Source organism: Hyla sarda, chromosome 8 (assembly GCF_029499605.1).
Source record: "Hyla sarda isolate aHylSar1 chromosome 8, aHylSar1.hap1, whole genome shotgun sequence".
In the NCBI taxonomy this organism is placed as follows: domain Eukaryota; kingdom Metazoa; phylum Chordata; class Amphibia; order Anura; family Hylidae; genus Hyla; species Hyla sarda.
Window position 1 is genome coordinate 112,280,917 of NC_079196.1, and position 14,034 is coordinate 112,294,950.

Sequence of the window (14,034 nt, forward strand, 5' to 3'; positions counted from 1 at the left end):
ACTGGTTTATGAACGTCTATTCATTTAGCGTTTAAATGACCATGTTTGCACACTGATTGGTGTAAAAAAATAAAATAAAACTAAATAATAATAATCTAGCACACCTGTGCAGGTTTGACATGACATGACAGGTAGCTGTCTTGTGGGTGGTGCTGAATCCTGTTAAATGACGTGAGGGTCTCATGCCTATACACAAGGGTGTGTCATTGCTGTTGCTTGACCATGCATTGGTTTCTGTGGTCAGTGAATGATAAAACAAAATTTACCATCCATTGATGGATGGGAAATCCGCCATGAGGCATTTGTTTTTAGAAACTGCTGCTCACAACCAATGTTGCAATGGAGTGTCTCCATCTGCTGGTGGTATTGGAAAGGCATTAGTGCTATGACAGGGTCTGAAGAAGAAGAAGAAGAAGACGGAAAAAAATATATATAAAAAGAAAAAGAGAGAGAGAGAGAGAGAGAGAGAGACTGACTTAGTGAGCGAGTGAGTGAGAGAGTGAGAGTGAGTGAGAGTGAATAAGTGAGTGATTGAGTGAGTAAGTGAGTGAGTGAGAACAAATGAGTTAAAGCAAGCAAGGGAGTGAGTGAGATCGAATGAATGAAAGTCTGAATGACAGAAAGAAAAAAGGATGAAGAAAGAAGCATGAAGAAAAAAAAATGTATATGGAGTAGCAGACATGAGTGCAATCTACAAAGCCGTTGAGGCTGATCCTCATGGGAGGATTATTGCACCAGGACCCTTGGCACTTTTAAAATGCCATTCAATGCCATTTCTAGGGCTAGATGTAAACTGCAGATGACCATGTTGTGGTAGTTACCATGGATACCCAAGTGATGTGTGAGCTAACACAAAGGCCCAACAGATTCCAAGAAGGCCAGAATCACCAGCGGCACCACCATCGGTTGTCAGGTTACCCGGATTCAGCAAATACCAGAGTCCAAAATGATGCAGGTTTATACTGTTAATTTTCAGTTTATCGTTACAGTTGGTGTTATTCCATGTCGGAAGGGACGCAGCGACAGCCAGTGGGGTAACTAGAGACAGGCAGGCAGCTATGTGCAACAAAGGTAGGCGTGTTGTTTTCATATGCAGATCTGAAATATTGTCTTATATGCAAGAGGAGGAGTGATGGGGGTTCAGGCAAAAGCCAGGCTATGGATTGCATTGCTAAATGCTCCATCAGAGTGCAATGGTCGCCTGTCCTTTTTTTAAGTGATGATGTGGGTTTAGCCTGTGCTGTATGTATGTATGGGTGGCTGACTGCCACCCACCCAGAGAGTGTATGGGAGGCTGGTTGGCTGCCAGCCTTCCTTCCATTCCTATGAGTAATGTGAGTGCTCATGAAGGGGACATGGTTGGGTCCACCCCTTTCCCAGTTATCTTCTCTAGGCCTTTTGGCTTAGATCAAGTGTAAAAAAAGAAAGGATCTTGCGACAGATCGCATCCTGAGGCACGTTTTTTTTTTTGTGTGAATATTTGCACTTGGGTGACTTGTGAGCACATACTGATACATATGTTCCCTATCTGGGGACCATAAATTAAATGTATTTTTGAGAAAGGGAGCTGATTTGGAAGCTTGCTTCCGTCGCCCTATGCATTGACCCGATGTGGCAGTATCTTCGGGTAGTGAACAGTGCACCACCCCATTCCAGTGTTAAACAAGAAAGATTCTCATTTAATCCTCCGTGGGTGAGAATTTGAGTTTGAGAATTGGAGACCAAAATGATGAGTTGCACTGACTGGTTTATGAACGTCTATTCATTTAGCGTTTTAATGACCATGTTTGCACACTGATTGGTGTAAAAAAATAAAATAAAACTAAATAATAATAATCTAGCACACCTGTGCAGGTTTGACATGACATGACAGGTAGCTGTCTTGTGGGTGGTGCTGAATCCTGTTAAATGACGTGAGGGTCTCATGCCTATACACAAGGGTGTGTCATTGCTGTTGCTTGACCATGCATTGGTTTCTGTGGTCAGTGAATGATTAAAACAAAATTTACCATCCATTGATGGATGGGAAATCCGCCATGAGGCATTTGTTTTTAGAAACTGCTGCTCACAACCAATGTTGCAATGGAGTGTCTCCATCTGCTGGTGGTATTGGAAAGGCATTAGTGCTATGACAGGGTCTGAAGAAGAAGAAGAAGAAGAAGACGGAAAAAAATATATATAAAAAGAAAAAGAGAGAGAGAGAGAGAGAGAGAGACTGACTTAGTGAGCGAGTGAGTGAGAGAGTGAGAGTGAGTGAGAGTGAATGAGTGAGTGATTGAGTGAGTGAGTGAGTGAGAACAAATGAGTTAAAGCAAGTGAGTGAGAGAGATCGAATGAATGAAAGTCTGAATGACAGAAAGAAAAAAGGATGAAGAAAGAAGCATGAAGAAAAAAAAATGTATATGGAGTTGCTGACATGAGTGCAATCTACAAAGCCGTTGAGGCTGATCCTCATGGGAGGATTATTGCACCAGGACCCTTAGCACTTTTAAAATGCCATTCAATGCCACTTCTAGGGCTAGATGTAAACTGCAGATGACCATGTTGTGGTAGTTACCATGGATACCCAAGTGATGTGTGAGCCAACACATAGGCCCAACAGATTCCAAGAAGGCCAGAATCACCAGCGGCACCACCATCGGTTGTCAGGTCACCCGGATTCAGCAAATACCAGAGTCCAAAATGATGCAGGTTTATACTGTTAATTTTCAGTTTATCGTTACAGTTGGTGTTATTCCATGTCGGAAGGGACGCAGCTACAGCCAGTGGGGTAACTAGAGACAGGCAGGCAGCTATGTGCAACAAAGGTAGGCGTGTTGTTTTCATATGCAGATCTGAAATATTGTCTTATATGCAAGAGGAGGAGTGATGGGGGTTCAGGCAAAAGCCAGGCTATGGATTGCATTGCTAAATGCTCCATCAGAGTGCAATGGTCGCCTGTCCTTTTTTTAAGTGATGATGTGGGTTTAGCCTGTGCTGTATGTATGTATGGGTGGCTGACTGCCACCCACCCAGAGAGTGTATGGGAGGCTGGTTGGCTGCCAGCCTTCCTTCCATTCCTATGAGTAATGTGAGTGCTCATGAAGGGGACATGGTTGGGTCCACCCCTTTCCCGGTTATCCCCTCTAGGCCTTTTGGCTTAGATCAAGTGTAAAAAAAAGAAAGGATCTTGCGACAGATCGCATCCTGAGGCATGTTTTTTTTTTTTTGTGTGAATACTTGCACTTGGGTGACTTGTGAGCACATACTGATACATACGTTCCTTATCTGGGGACCATAAATTAAATGGATTTTTGAGAAAGGGAGCTGATTTGGAAGCTTGCTTCTGTCGCCCTATGCATTGACCCGATGTGGCAGTATCTTCGGGTAGTGAACAATGCACCACCCCATTCTAGTGTTAAACAAGAAAGATTCTCATTTAATCCTCCGTGGGTGAGAATTTGAGTTTGAGAATTGGAGACCAAAATGATGAGTTGCACTGACTGGTTTATGAACGTCTATTCATTTAGCGTTTTAATGACCATGTTTGCACACTGATTGGTGTAAAAAAATAAAATAAAACTAAATAATAATAATCTAGCACACCTGTGCAGGTTTGACATGACATGACAGGTAGCTGTCTTGTGGGTGGTGCTGAATCCTGTTAAATGACGTGAGGGTCTCATGCCTATACACAAGGGTGTGTCATTGCTGTTGCTTGACCATGCATTGGTTTCTGTGGTCAGTGAATGATAAAAACAAAATTTACCATCCATTGATGCATGGGAAATCCGCCATGAGGCATTTGTTTTTAGAAACTGCTGCTCACAACCAATGTTGCAATGGAGTGTCTCCATCTGCTGGTGGTATTGGAAAGGCATTAGTGCTATGACAGGGTCTGAAGAAGAAGAAGAAGAAGAAGAAGACGGAAAAAAATATATATAAAAAGAAAAAGAGAGAGAGAGAGAGAGAGACTGACTTAGTGAGCGAGTGAGTGAGAGAGTGAGAGTGAGTGAGAGTGAATGAGTGAGTGAGTGATTGAGTGAGTGAGTGAGTGAGAACAAATGAGTTAAAGCAAGTGAGTGAGAGAGATCGAATGAATGAAAGTCTGAATGACAGAAAGAAAAAAGGATGAAGAAAGAAGCATGAAGAAAAAAAATGTATATGGAGTTGCTGACATGAGTGCAATCTACAAAGCCGTTGAGGCTGATCCTCATGGGAGGATTATTGCACCAGGACCCTTAGCACTTTTAAAATGCCATTCAATGCCACTTCTAGGGCTAGATGTAAACTGCAGATGACCATGTTGTGGTAGTTACCATGGATACCCAAGTGATGTGTGAGCTAACACATAGGCCCAACAGTTTCCAAGAAGGCCAGAATCACCAGCGGCACCACCATCGGTTGTCAGGTCACCCGGATTCAGCAAATACCAGAGTCCAAAATGATGCAGGTTTATACTGTTAATTTTCAGTTTATCGTTACAGTTGGTGTTATTCCATGTCGGAAGGGACGCAGCTACAGCCAGTGGGGTAACTAGAGACAGGCAGGCAGCTATGTGCAACAAAGGTAGGCGTGTTGTTTTCATATGCAGATCTGAAATATTGTCTTATATGCAAGAGGAGGAGTGATGGGGGTTCAGGCAAAAGCCAGGCTATGGATTGCATTGCTAAATGCTCCATCAGAGTGCAATGGTCGCCTGTCCTTTTTTTAAGTGATGATGTGGGTTTAGCCTGTGCTGTATGTATGTATGTATGGGTGGCTGACTGCCACCCACCCAGAGAGTGTATGGGAGGCTGGTTGGCTGCCAGCCTTCCTTCCATTCCTATGAGTAATGTGAGTGCTCATGAAGGGGACATGGTTGGGTCCACCCCTTTCCCGGTTATCCCCTCTAGGCCTTTTGGCTTAGATCAAGTGTAAAAAAAAGAAAGGATCTTGCGACAGATCGCATCCTGAGGCACGTTTTTTTTTGTGTGAATACTTGCACTTGGGTGACTTGTGAGCACATACTGATACATATGTTCCCTATCTGGGGACCATAAATTAAATGGATTTTTGAGAAAGGGAGCTGATTTGGAAGCTTGCTTCTGTCGCCCTATGCATTGACCCGATGTGGCAGTATCTTCGGGTAGTGAACAGTGCACCACCCCATTCCAGTGTTAAACAAGAAAGATTCTCATTTAATCCTCCGTGGGTGAGAATTTGAGTTTGAGAATTGGAGACCAAAATGATGAGTTGCACTGACTGGTTTATGAACGTCTATTCATTTAGCGTTTTAATGACCATGTTTGCACACTGATTGGTGTAAAAATAAAAAATAAAACTAAATAATAATAATCTAGCACACCTGTGCAGGTTTGACATGACATGACAGGTAGCTGTCTTGTGGGTGGTGCTGAATCCTGTTAAATGACGTGAGGGTCTCATGCCTATACACAAGGGTGTGTCATTGCTGTTGCTTGACCATGCATTGGTTTCTGTGGTCAGTGAATGATAAAAACAAAATTTACCATCCATTGATGGAGGGGAAATCCGCCATGAGGCATTTGTTTTTAGAAACTGCTGCTCACAACCAATGTTGCAATGGAGTGTCTCCATCTGCTGGTGGTATTGGAAAGGCATTAGTGCTATGACAGGGTCTGAAGAAGAAGAAGAAGAAGAAGAAGACGATGGAAAAAAATATATATAAAAAGAAAAAGAGAGAGAGAGAGAGACTTACTTAGTGAGCGAGTGAGTGAGAGAGTGAGAATGAGTGAGAGTGAATGAGTGAGTGAGTGAGTGAGTGAGAACAAATGAGTTAAAGCAAGTGAGTGAGAGAGATCGAATGAATGAAAGTCTGAATGACAGAAAGAAAAAAGGATGAAGAAAGAAGCATGAAGAAAAAAAAATGTATATGGAGTTGCTGACATGAGTGCAATCTACAAAGCCGTTGAGGCTGATCCTCATGGGAGGATTATTGCACCAGGACCCTTAGCACTTTTAAAATGCCATTCAATGCCACTTCTAGGGCTAGATGTAAACTGCAGATGACCATGTTGTGGTAGTTACCATGGATACCCAAGTGATGTGTGAGCCAACACATAGGCCCAACAGATTCCAAGAAGGCCAGAATCACCAGCGGCACCACCATCGGTTGTCAGGTCACCCGGATTCAGCAAATACCAGAGTCCAAAATGATGCAGGTTTATACTGTTAATTTTCAGTTTATCGTTACAGTTGGTGTTATTCCATGTCGGAAGGGACGCAGCTACAGCCAGTGGGGTAACTAGAGTCAGGCAGGCAGCTATGTGCAACAAAGGTAGGCGTGTTGTTTTCATATGCAGATCTGAAATATTGTCTTATATGCAAGAGGAGGAGTGATGGGGGTTCAGGCAAAAGCCAGGCTATGGATTGCATTGCTAAATGCTCCATCAGAGTGCAATGGTCGCCTGTCCTTTTTTTAAGTGATGATGTGGGTTTAGCCTGTGCTGTATGTATGTATGGGTGGCTGACTGCCACCCACCCAGAGAGTGTATGGGAGGCTGGTTGGCTGCCAGCCTTCCTTCCATTCCTATGAGTAATGTGAGTGCTCATGAAGGGGACATGGTTGGGTCCACCCCTTTCCCGGTTATCCCCTCTAGGCCTTTTGGCTTAGATCAAGTGTAAAAAAAAGAAAGGATCTTGCGACAGATCGCATCCTGAGGCATGTTTTTTTTTTTTTGTGTGAATACTTGCACTTGGGTGACTTGTGAGCACATACTGATACATACGTTCCTTATCTGGGGACCATAAATTAAATGGATTTTTGAGAAAGGGAGCTGATTTGGAAGCTTGCTTCTGTCGCCCTATGCATTGACCCGATGTGGCAGTATCTTCGGGTAGTGAACAGTGCACCACCCCATTCTAGTGTTAAACAAGAAAGATTCTCATTTAATCCTCCGTGGGTGAGAATTTGAGTTTGAGAATTGGAGACCAAAATGATGAGTTGCACTGACTGGTTTATGAACGTCTATTCATTTAGCGTTTTAATGACCATGTTTGCACACTGATTGGTGTAAAAAAATAAAATAAAACTAAATAATAATAATCTAGCACACCTGTGCAGGTTTGACATGACATGACAGGTAGCTGTCTTGTGGGTGGTGCTGAATCCTGTTAAATGACGTGAGGGTCTCATGCCTATACACAAGGGTGTGTCATTGCTGTTGCTTGACCATGCATTGGTTTCTGTGGTCAGTGAATGATAAAAACAAAATTTACCATCCATTGATGCATGGGAAATCCGCCATGAGGCATTTGTTTTTAGAAACTGCTGCTCACAACCAATGTTGCAATGGAGTGTCTCCATCTGCTGGTGGTATTGGAAAGGCATTAGTGCTATGACAGGGTCTGAAGAAGAAGAAGAAGAAGACGGAAAAAAATATATATAAAAAGAAAAAGAGAGAGAGAGAGAGAGAGACTGACTTAGTGAGCGAGTGAGTGAGAGAGTGAGAGTGAGTGAGAGTGAATGAGTGAGTGAGTGATTGAGTGAGTGAGTGAGTGAGAACAAATGAGTTAAAGCAAGTGAGTGAGAGAGATCGAATGAATGAAAGTCTGAATGACAGAAAGAAAAAAGGATGAAGAAAGAAGCATGAAGAAAAAAAATGTATATGGAGTTGCTGACATGAGTGCAATCTACAAAGCCGTTGAGGCTGATCCTCATGGGAGGATTATTGCACCAGGACCCTTAGCAATTTTAAAATGCCATTCAATGCCACTTCTAGGGCTAGATGTAAACTGCAGATGACCATGTTGTGGTAGTTACCATGGATACCCAAGTGATGTGTGAGCTAACACATAGGCCCAACAGTTTCCAAGAAGGCCAGAATCACCAGCGGCACCACCATCGGTTGTCAGGTCACCCGGATTCAGCAAATACCAGAGTCCAAAATGATGCAGGTTTATACTGTTAATTTTCAGTTTATCGTTACAGTTGGTGTTATTCCATGTCGGAAGGGACGCAGCTACAGCCAGTGGGGTAACTAGAGACAGGCAGGCAGCTATGTGCAACAAAGGTAGGCGTGTTGTTTTCATATGCAGATCTGAAATATTGTCTTATATGCAAGAGGAGGAGTGATGGGGGTTCAGGCAAAAGCCAGGCTATGGATTGCATTGCTAAATGCTCCATCAGAGTGCAATGGTCGCCTGTCCTTTTTTTAAGTGATGATGTGGGTTTAGCCTGTGCTGTATGTATGTATGTATGGGTGGCTGACTGCCACCCACCCAGAGAGTGTATGGGAGGCTGGTTGGCTGCCAGCCTTCCTTCCATTCCTATGAGTAATGTGAGTGCTCATGAAGGGGACATGGTTGGGTCCACCCCTTTCCCGGTTATCCCCTCTAGGCCTTTTGGCTTAGATCAAGTGTAAAAAAAAGAAAGGATCTTGCGACAGATCGCATCCTGAGGCACGTTTTTTTTTGTGTGAATACTTGCACTTGGGTGACTTGTGAGCACATACTGATACATATGTTCCCTATCTGGGGACCATAAATTAAATGGATTTTTGAGAAAGGGAGCTGATTTGGAAGCTTGCTTCTGTCGCCCTATGCATTGACCCGATGTGGCAGTATCTTCGGGTAGTGAACAGTGCACCACCCCATTCCAGTGTTAAACAAGAAAGATTCTCATTTAATCCTCCGTGGGTGAGAATTTGAGTTTGAGAATTGGAGACCAAAATGATGAGTTGCACTGACTGGTTTATGAACGTCTATTCATTTAGCGTTTTAATGACCATGTTTGCACACTGATTGGTGTAAAAAAAAAAAATAAAACTAAATAATAATAATCTAGCACACCTGTGCAGGTTTGACATGACATGACAGGTAGCTGTCTTGTGGGTGGTGCTGAATCCTGTTAAATGACGTGAGGGTCTCATGCCTATACACAAGGGTGTGTCATTGCTGTTGCTTGACCATGCATTGGTTTCTGTGGTCAGTGAATGATAAAAACAAAATTTACCATCCATTGATGGAGGGGAAATCCGCCATGAGGCATTTGTTTTTAGAAACTGCTGCTCACAACCAATGTTGCAATGGAGTGTCTCCATCTGCTGGTGGTATTGGAAAGGCATTAGTGCTATGACAGGGTCTGAAGAAGAAGAAGAAGAAGACGATGGAAAAAAATATATATAAAAAGAAAAAGAGAGAGAGAGAGAGACTTACTTAGTGAGCGAGTGAGTGAGAGAGTGAGAATGAGTGAGAGTGAATGAGTGAGTGAGTGAGTGAGTGAGTGAGAACAAATGAGTTAAAGCAAGTTAGTGAGAGAGATCGAATGAATGAAAGTCTGAATGACAGAAAGAAAAAAGGATGAAGAAAGAAGCATGAAGAAAAAAAAATGTATATGGAGTTGCTGACATGAGTGCAATCTACAAAGCCGTTGAGGCTGATCCTCATGGGAGGATTATTGCACCAGGACCCTTAGCACTTTTAAAATGCCATTCAATGCCACTTCTAGGGCTAGATGTAAACTGCAGATGACCATGTTGTGGTAGTTACCATGGATACCCAAGTGATGTGTGAGCTAACACATAGGCCCAACAAATTCCAAGAAGGCCAGAATCACCAGCGGCACCACCATCGGTTGTCAGGTCACCCGGATTCAGCAAATACCAGAGTCCAAAATGATGCAGGTTTATACTGTTAATTTTCAGTTTATCGTTACAGTTGGTGTTATTCCATGTCGGAAGGGACGCAGCTACAGCCAGTGGGGTAACTAGAGACAGGCAGGCAGCTATGTGCAACAAAGGTAGGCGTGTTGTTTTCATATGCAGATCTGAAATATTGTCTTATATGCAAGAGGAGGAGTGATGGGGGTTCAGGCAAAAGCCAGGCTATGGATTGCATTGCTAAATGCTCCATCAGAGTGCAATGGTCGCCTGTCCTTTTTTTAAGTGATGATGTGGGTTTAGCATGTGCTGTATGTATGTATGGGTGGCTGACTGCCACCCACCCAGAGAGTGTATGGGAGGCTGGTTGGCTGCCAGCCTTCCTTCCATTCCTATGAGTAATGTGAGTGCTCATGAAGGGGACATGGTTGGGTCCACCCCTTTCCCGGTTATCCCCTCTAGGCCTTTTGGCTTAGATCAAGTGTAAAAAAAGAAAGGATCTTGCGACAGATCGCATCCTGAGGCACGTTTTTTTTTTGTGTGAATACTTGCACTTGGGTGACTTGTGAGCACATACTGATACATACGTTCCCTATCTGGGGACCATAAATTAAATGGATTTTTGAGAAAGGGAGCTGATTTGGAAGCTTGCTTCTGTCGCCCTATGCATTGACCCGATGTGGCAGTATCTTCGGGTAGTGAACAGTGCACCACCCCATTCCAGTGTTAAACAAGAAAGATTCTCATTTAATCCTCCGTGGGTGAGAATTTGAGTTTGAGAATTGGAGACCAAAATGATGAGTTGCACTGACTGGTTTATGAACGTCTATTCATTTAGCGTTTTAATGACCATGTTTGCACACTGATTGGTGTAAAAAAATAAAATAAAACTAAATAATAATAATCTAGCACACCTGTGCAGGTTTGACATGACATGACAGGTAGCTGTCTTGTGGGTGGTGCTGAATCCTGTTAAATGACGTGAGGGTCTCATGCCTATACACAAGGGTGTGTCATTGCTGTTGCTTGACCATGCATTGGTTTCTGTGGTTAGTGAATGATAAAAACAAAATTTACCATCCATTGATGGATGGGAAATCCGCCATGAGGCATTTGTTTTTAGAAACTGCTGCTCACAACCAATGTTGCAATGGAGTGTCTCCATCTGCTGGTGGTATTGGAAAGGCATTAGTGCTATGACAGGGTCTGAAGAAGAAGAAGAAGAAGAAGAAGACGATGGAAAAAAATATATATAAAAAGAAAAAGAGAGAGAGAGAGAGACTGACTTAGTGAGCGAGTGAGTGAGAGAGTGAGAGTGAGTGAGAGTGAATGAGTGAGTGAGTGAGTGAGTGATTGAGTGAGTGAGTGAGTGAGAACAAATGAGTTAAAGCAAGTGAGTGAGAGAGATCGAATGAATGAAAGTCTGAATGACAGAAAGAAAAAAGGATGAAGAAAGAAGCATGAAGAAAAAAAAATGTATATGGAGTTGCTGACATGAGTGCAATCTACAAAGCCGTTGAGGCTGATCCTCATGGGAGGATTATTGCACCAGGACCCTTAGCACTTTTAAAATGCCATTCAATGCCACTACTAGGGCTAGATGTAAACTGCAGATGACCATGTTGTGGTAGTTACCATGGATACCCAAGTGATGTGTGAGCTAACACATAGGCCCAACAGATTCCAAGAAGGCCAGAATCACCAGCGGCACCACCATCGGTTGTCAGGTCACCCGGATTCAGCAAATACCAGAGTCCAAAATGATGCAGGTTTATACTGTTAATTTTCAGTTTATCGTTACAGTTGGTGTTATTCCATGTCGGAAGGGACGCAGCTACAGCCAGTGGGGTAACTAGAGACAGGCAGGCAGCTATGTGCAACAAAGGTAGGCGTGTTGTTTTCATATGCAGATCTGAAATATTGTCTTATATGCAAGAGGACGAGTGATGGGGGTTCAGGAAAAAGCCAGGCTATGGATTGCATTGCTAAATGCTCCATCAGAGTGCAATGGTCGCCTGTCCTTTTTTTAAGTGATGATGTGGGTTTAGCCTGTGCTGTATGTATGTATGGGTGGCTGACTGCCACCCCACCCAGAGAGTGTATGGGAGGCTGGTTGGCTGCCAGCCTTCCTTCCATTTCTATGAGTAATGTGAGTGCTCATGAAGGGGACATGGTTGGGTCCACCCCTTTCCCGGTTATCCCCTCTAGGCCTTTTGGCTTAGATCAAGTGTAAAAAAAGAAAGGATCTTGCGACAGATCGCATCCTGAGGCACGTTTTTTTTTTTTTTTTGTGTGAATACTTGCACTTGGGTGACTTGTGAGCACATACTGATACATATGTTCCCTATCTGGGGACCATAAATTAAATGGATTTTTGAGAAAGGGAGCTGATTTGGAAGCTTCCTTCTGTCGCCCTAAGCATTGACCCGATGTGACAGTATCTTCGGGTAGTGAACAGTGCACCACCCCATTCCAGTGTTAAACAAGAAAGATTCTCATTTAATCCTCCGTGGGTGAGAATTTGAGTTTGAGAATTGGAGACCAAAATGATGAGTTGCACTGACTGGTTTATGAACGTCTATTCATTTAGCGTTTTAATGACCATGTTTGCACACTGATTGGTGTAAAAAAATAAAATAAAACTAAATAATAATAATCTAGCACACCTGTGCAGGTTTGACATGACATGACAGGTAGCTGTCTTGTGGGTGGTGCTGAATCCTGTTAAATGACGTGAGGGTCTCATGCCTATACACAAGGGTGTGTCATTGCTGTTGCTTGACCATGCATTGGTTTCTGTGGTCAGTGAATGATAAAAACAAAATTTACCATCCATTGATGGATGGGAAATCCGCCATGAGGCATTTGTTTTTAGAAACTGCTGCTCACAACCAATGTTGCAATGGAGTGTCTCCATCTGCTGGTGGTATTGGAAAGGCATTAGTGCTATGACAGGGTCTGAAGAAGAAGAAGAAGACGGAAAAAAATATATATAAAAAGAAAAAGAGAGAGAGAGAGAGAGAGAGAGAGACTGACTTAGTGAGCGAGTGAGTGAGAGAGTGAGAGTGAGTGAGAGTGAATGAGTGAGTGAGTGATTGAGTGAGTGAGTGAGAACAAATGAGTTAAAGCAAGTGAGTGAGAGAGATCAAATGAATGAAAGTCTGAATGACAGAAAGAAAAAAGGATGAAGAAAGAAGCATGAAGAAAAAAAAATGTATATGGAGTTGCTGACATGAGTGCAATCTACAAAGCCGTTGAGGCTGATCCTCATGGGAGGATTATTGCACCAGGACCCTTAGCACTTTTAAAATGCCATTCAATGCCACTTCTAGGGCTAGATGTAAACTGCAGATGACCATGTTGTGGTAGTTACCATGGATACCCAAGTGATGTGTGAGCTAACACATAGGCCCAACAGATTCCAAGAAGGCCAGAATCACCAGCGGCACCACCATCGGTTGTCAGGTCACCCGGATTCAGCAAATACCAGAGTCCAAAATGATGCAGGTTTATACTGTTAATTTTCAGTTTATCGTTACAGTTGGTGTTATTCCATGTCGGAAGGGACGCAGCTACAGCCAGTGGGGTAACTAGAGACAGGCAGGCAGCTATGTGCAACAAAGGTAGGCGTGTTGTTTTCATATGCAGATCTGAAATATTGTCTTATATGCAAGAGGAGGAGTGATGGGGGTTCAGGCAAAAGCCAGGCTATGGATTGCATTGCTAAATGCTCCATCAGAGTGCAATGGTCGCCTGTCCTTTTTTTAAGTGATGATGTGGGTTTAGCCTGTGCTGTATGTATGTATGGGTGGCTGACTGCCACCCACCCAGAGAGTGTATGGGAGGCTGGTTGGCTGCCAGCCTTCCTTCCATTCCTATGAGTAATGTGAGTGCTCATGAAGGGGACATGGTTGGGTCCACCCCTTTCCCGGTTATCCCCTCTAGGCCTTTTGGCTTAGATTAAGTGTAAAAAAAGAAAGGATCTTGCGACAGATCGCATCCTGAGGCACGTTTTTTTTTGTGTGAATACTTGCACTTGGGTGACTTGTGAGCACATACTGATACATACGTTCCCTATCTGGGGACCATAAATTAAATGGATTTTTGACAAAGGGAGCTGATTTGGAAGCTTGCTTCTGTCACCCTATGCATTGACCCGATGTGGCAGTATCTTCGGGTAGCGAACAGTGCACCACCCCATTCCAGTGTTAAACAAGAAAGATTCTCATTTAATCCTCCGTGGGTGAGAATTTGAGTTTGAGAATTGGAGTCCAAAATGATGAGTTGCACTGACTGGTTTATGAACGTCTATTCATTTAGCGTTTTAATGACCATGTTTGCACACTGATTGGTGTAAAAAAATAAAATAAAACTAAACAATAATAATCTAGCACACCTGTGCAGGTTTGACATGACATGACAGGTAGCTGTCTTG

General features: G+C 43.2%; 8 pseudogenes; all 8 read left to right on the forward strand.

Annotated features, from left to right (window-relative positions):
- Window positions 1-1,382: 1,382 nt before the first annotated feature.
- Window positions 1,383-1,648, forward strand: LOC130289363 (U2 spliceosomal RNA; annotated as a pseudogene).
- Window positions 1,649-3,118: 1,470 nt separating this feature from the next.
- LOC130289442 (U2 spliceosomal RNA) lies at window positions 3,119-3,387 on the forward strand (annotated as a pseudogene).
- Window positions 3,388-4,863: 1,476 nt separating this feature from the next.
- LOC130288435 (U2 spliceosomal RNA) lies at window positions 4,864-5,128 on the forward strand (annotated as a pseudogene).
- A 1,460-nt stretch (window positions 5,129-6,588) lies between these two features.
- Window positions 6,589-6,857, forward strand: LOC130289375 (U2 spliceosomal RNA; annotated as a pseudogene).
- A 1,470-nt stretch (window positions 6,858-8,327) lies between these two features.
- LOC130288446 (U2 spliceosomal RNA) lies at window positions 8,328-8,592 on the forward strand (annotated as a pseudogene).
- A 1,458-nt stretch (window positions 8,593-10,050) lies between these two features.
- Window positions 10,051-10,315, forward strand: LOC130287862 (U2 spliceosomal RNA; annotated as a pseudogene).
- A 1,481-nt stretch (window positions 10,316-11,796) lies between these two features.
- On the forward strand, window positions 11,797-12,067 carry LOC130289907 (U2 spliceosomal RNA; annotated as a pseudogene).
- A 1,466-nt stretch (window positions 12,068-13,533) lies between these two features.
- LOC130289762 (U2 spliceosomal RNA) lies at window positions 13,534-13,797 on the forward strand (annotated as a pseudogene).
- Window positions 13,798-14,034: the final 237 nt, after the last annotated feature.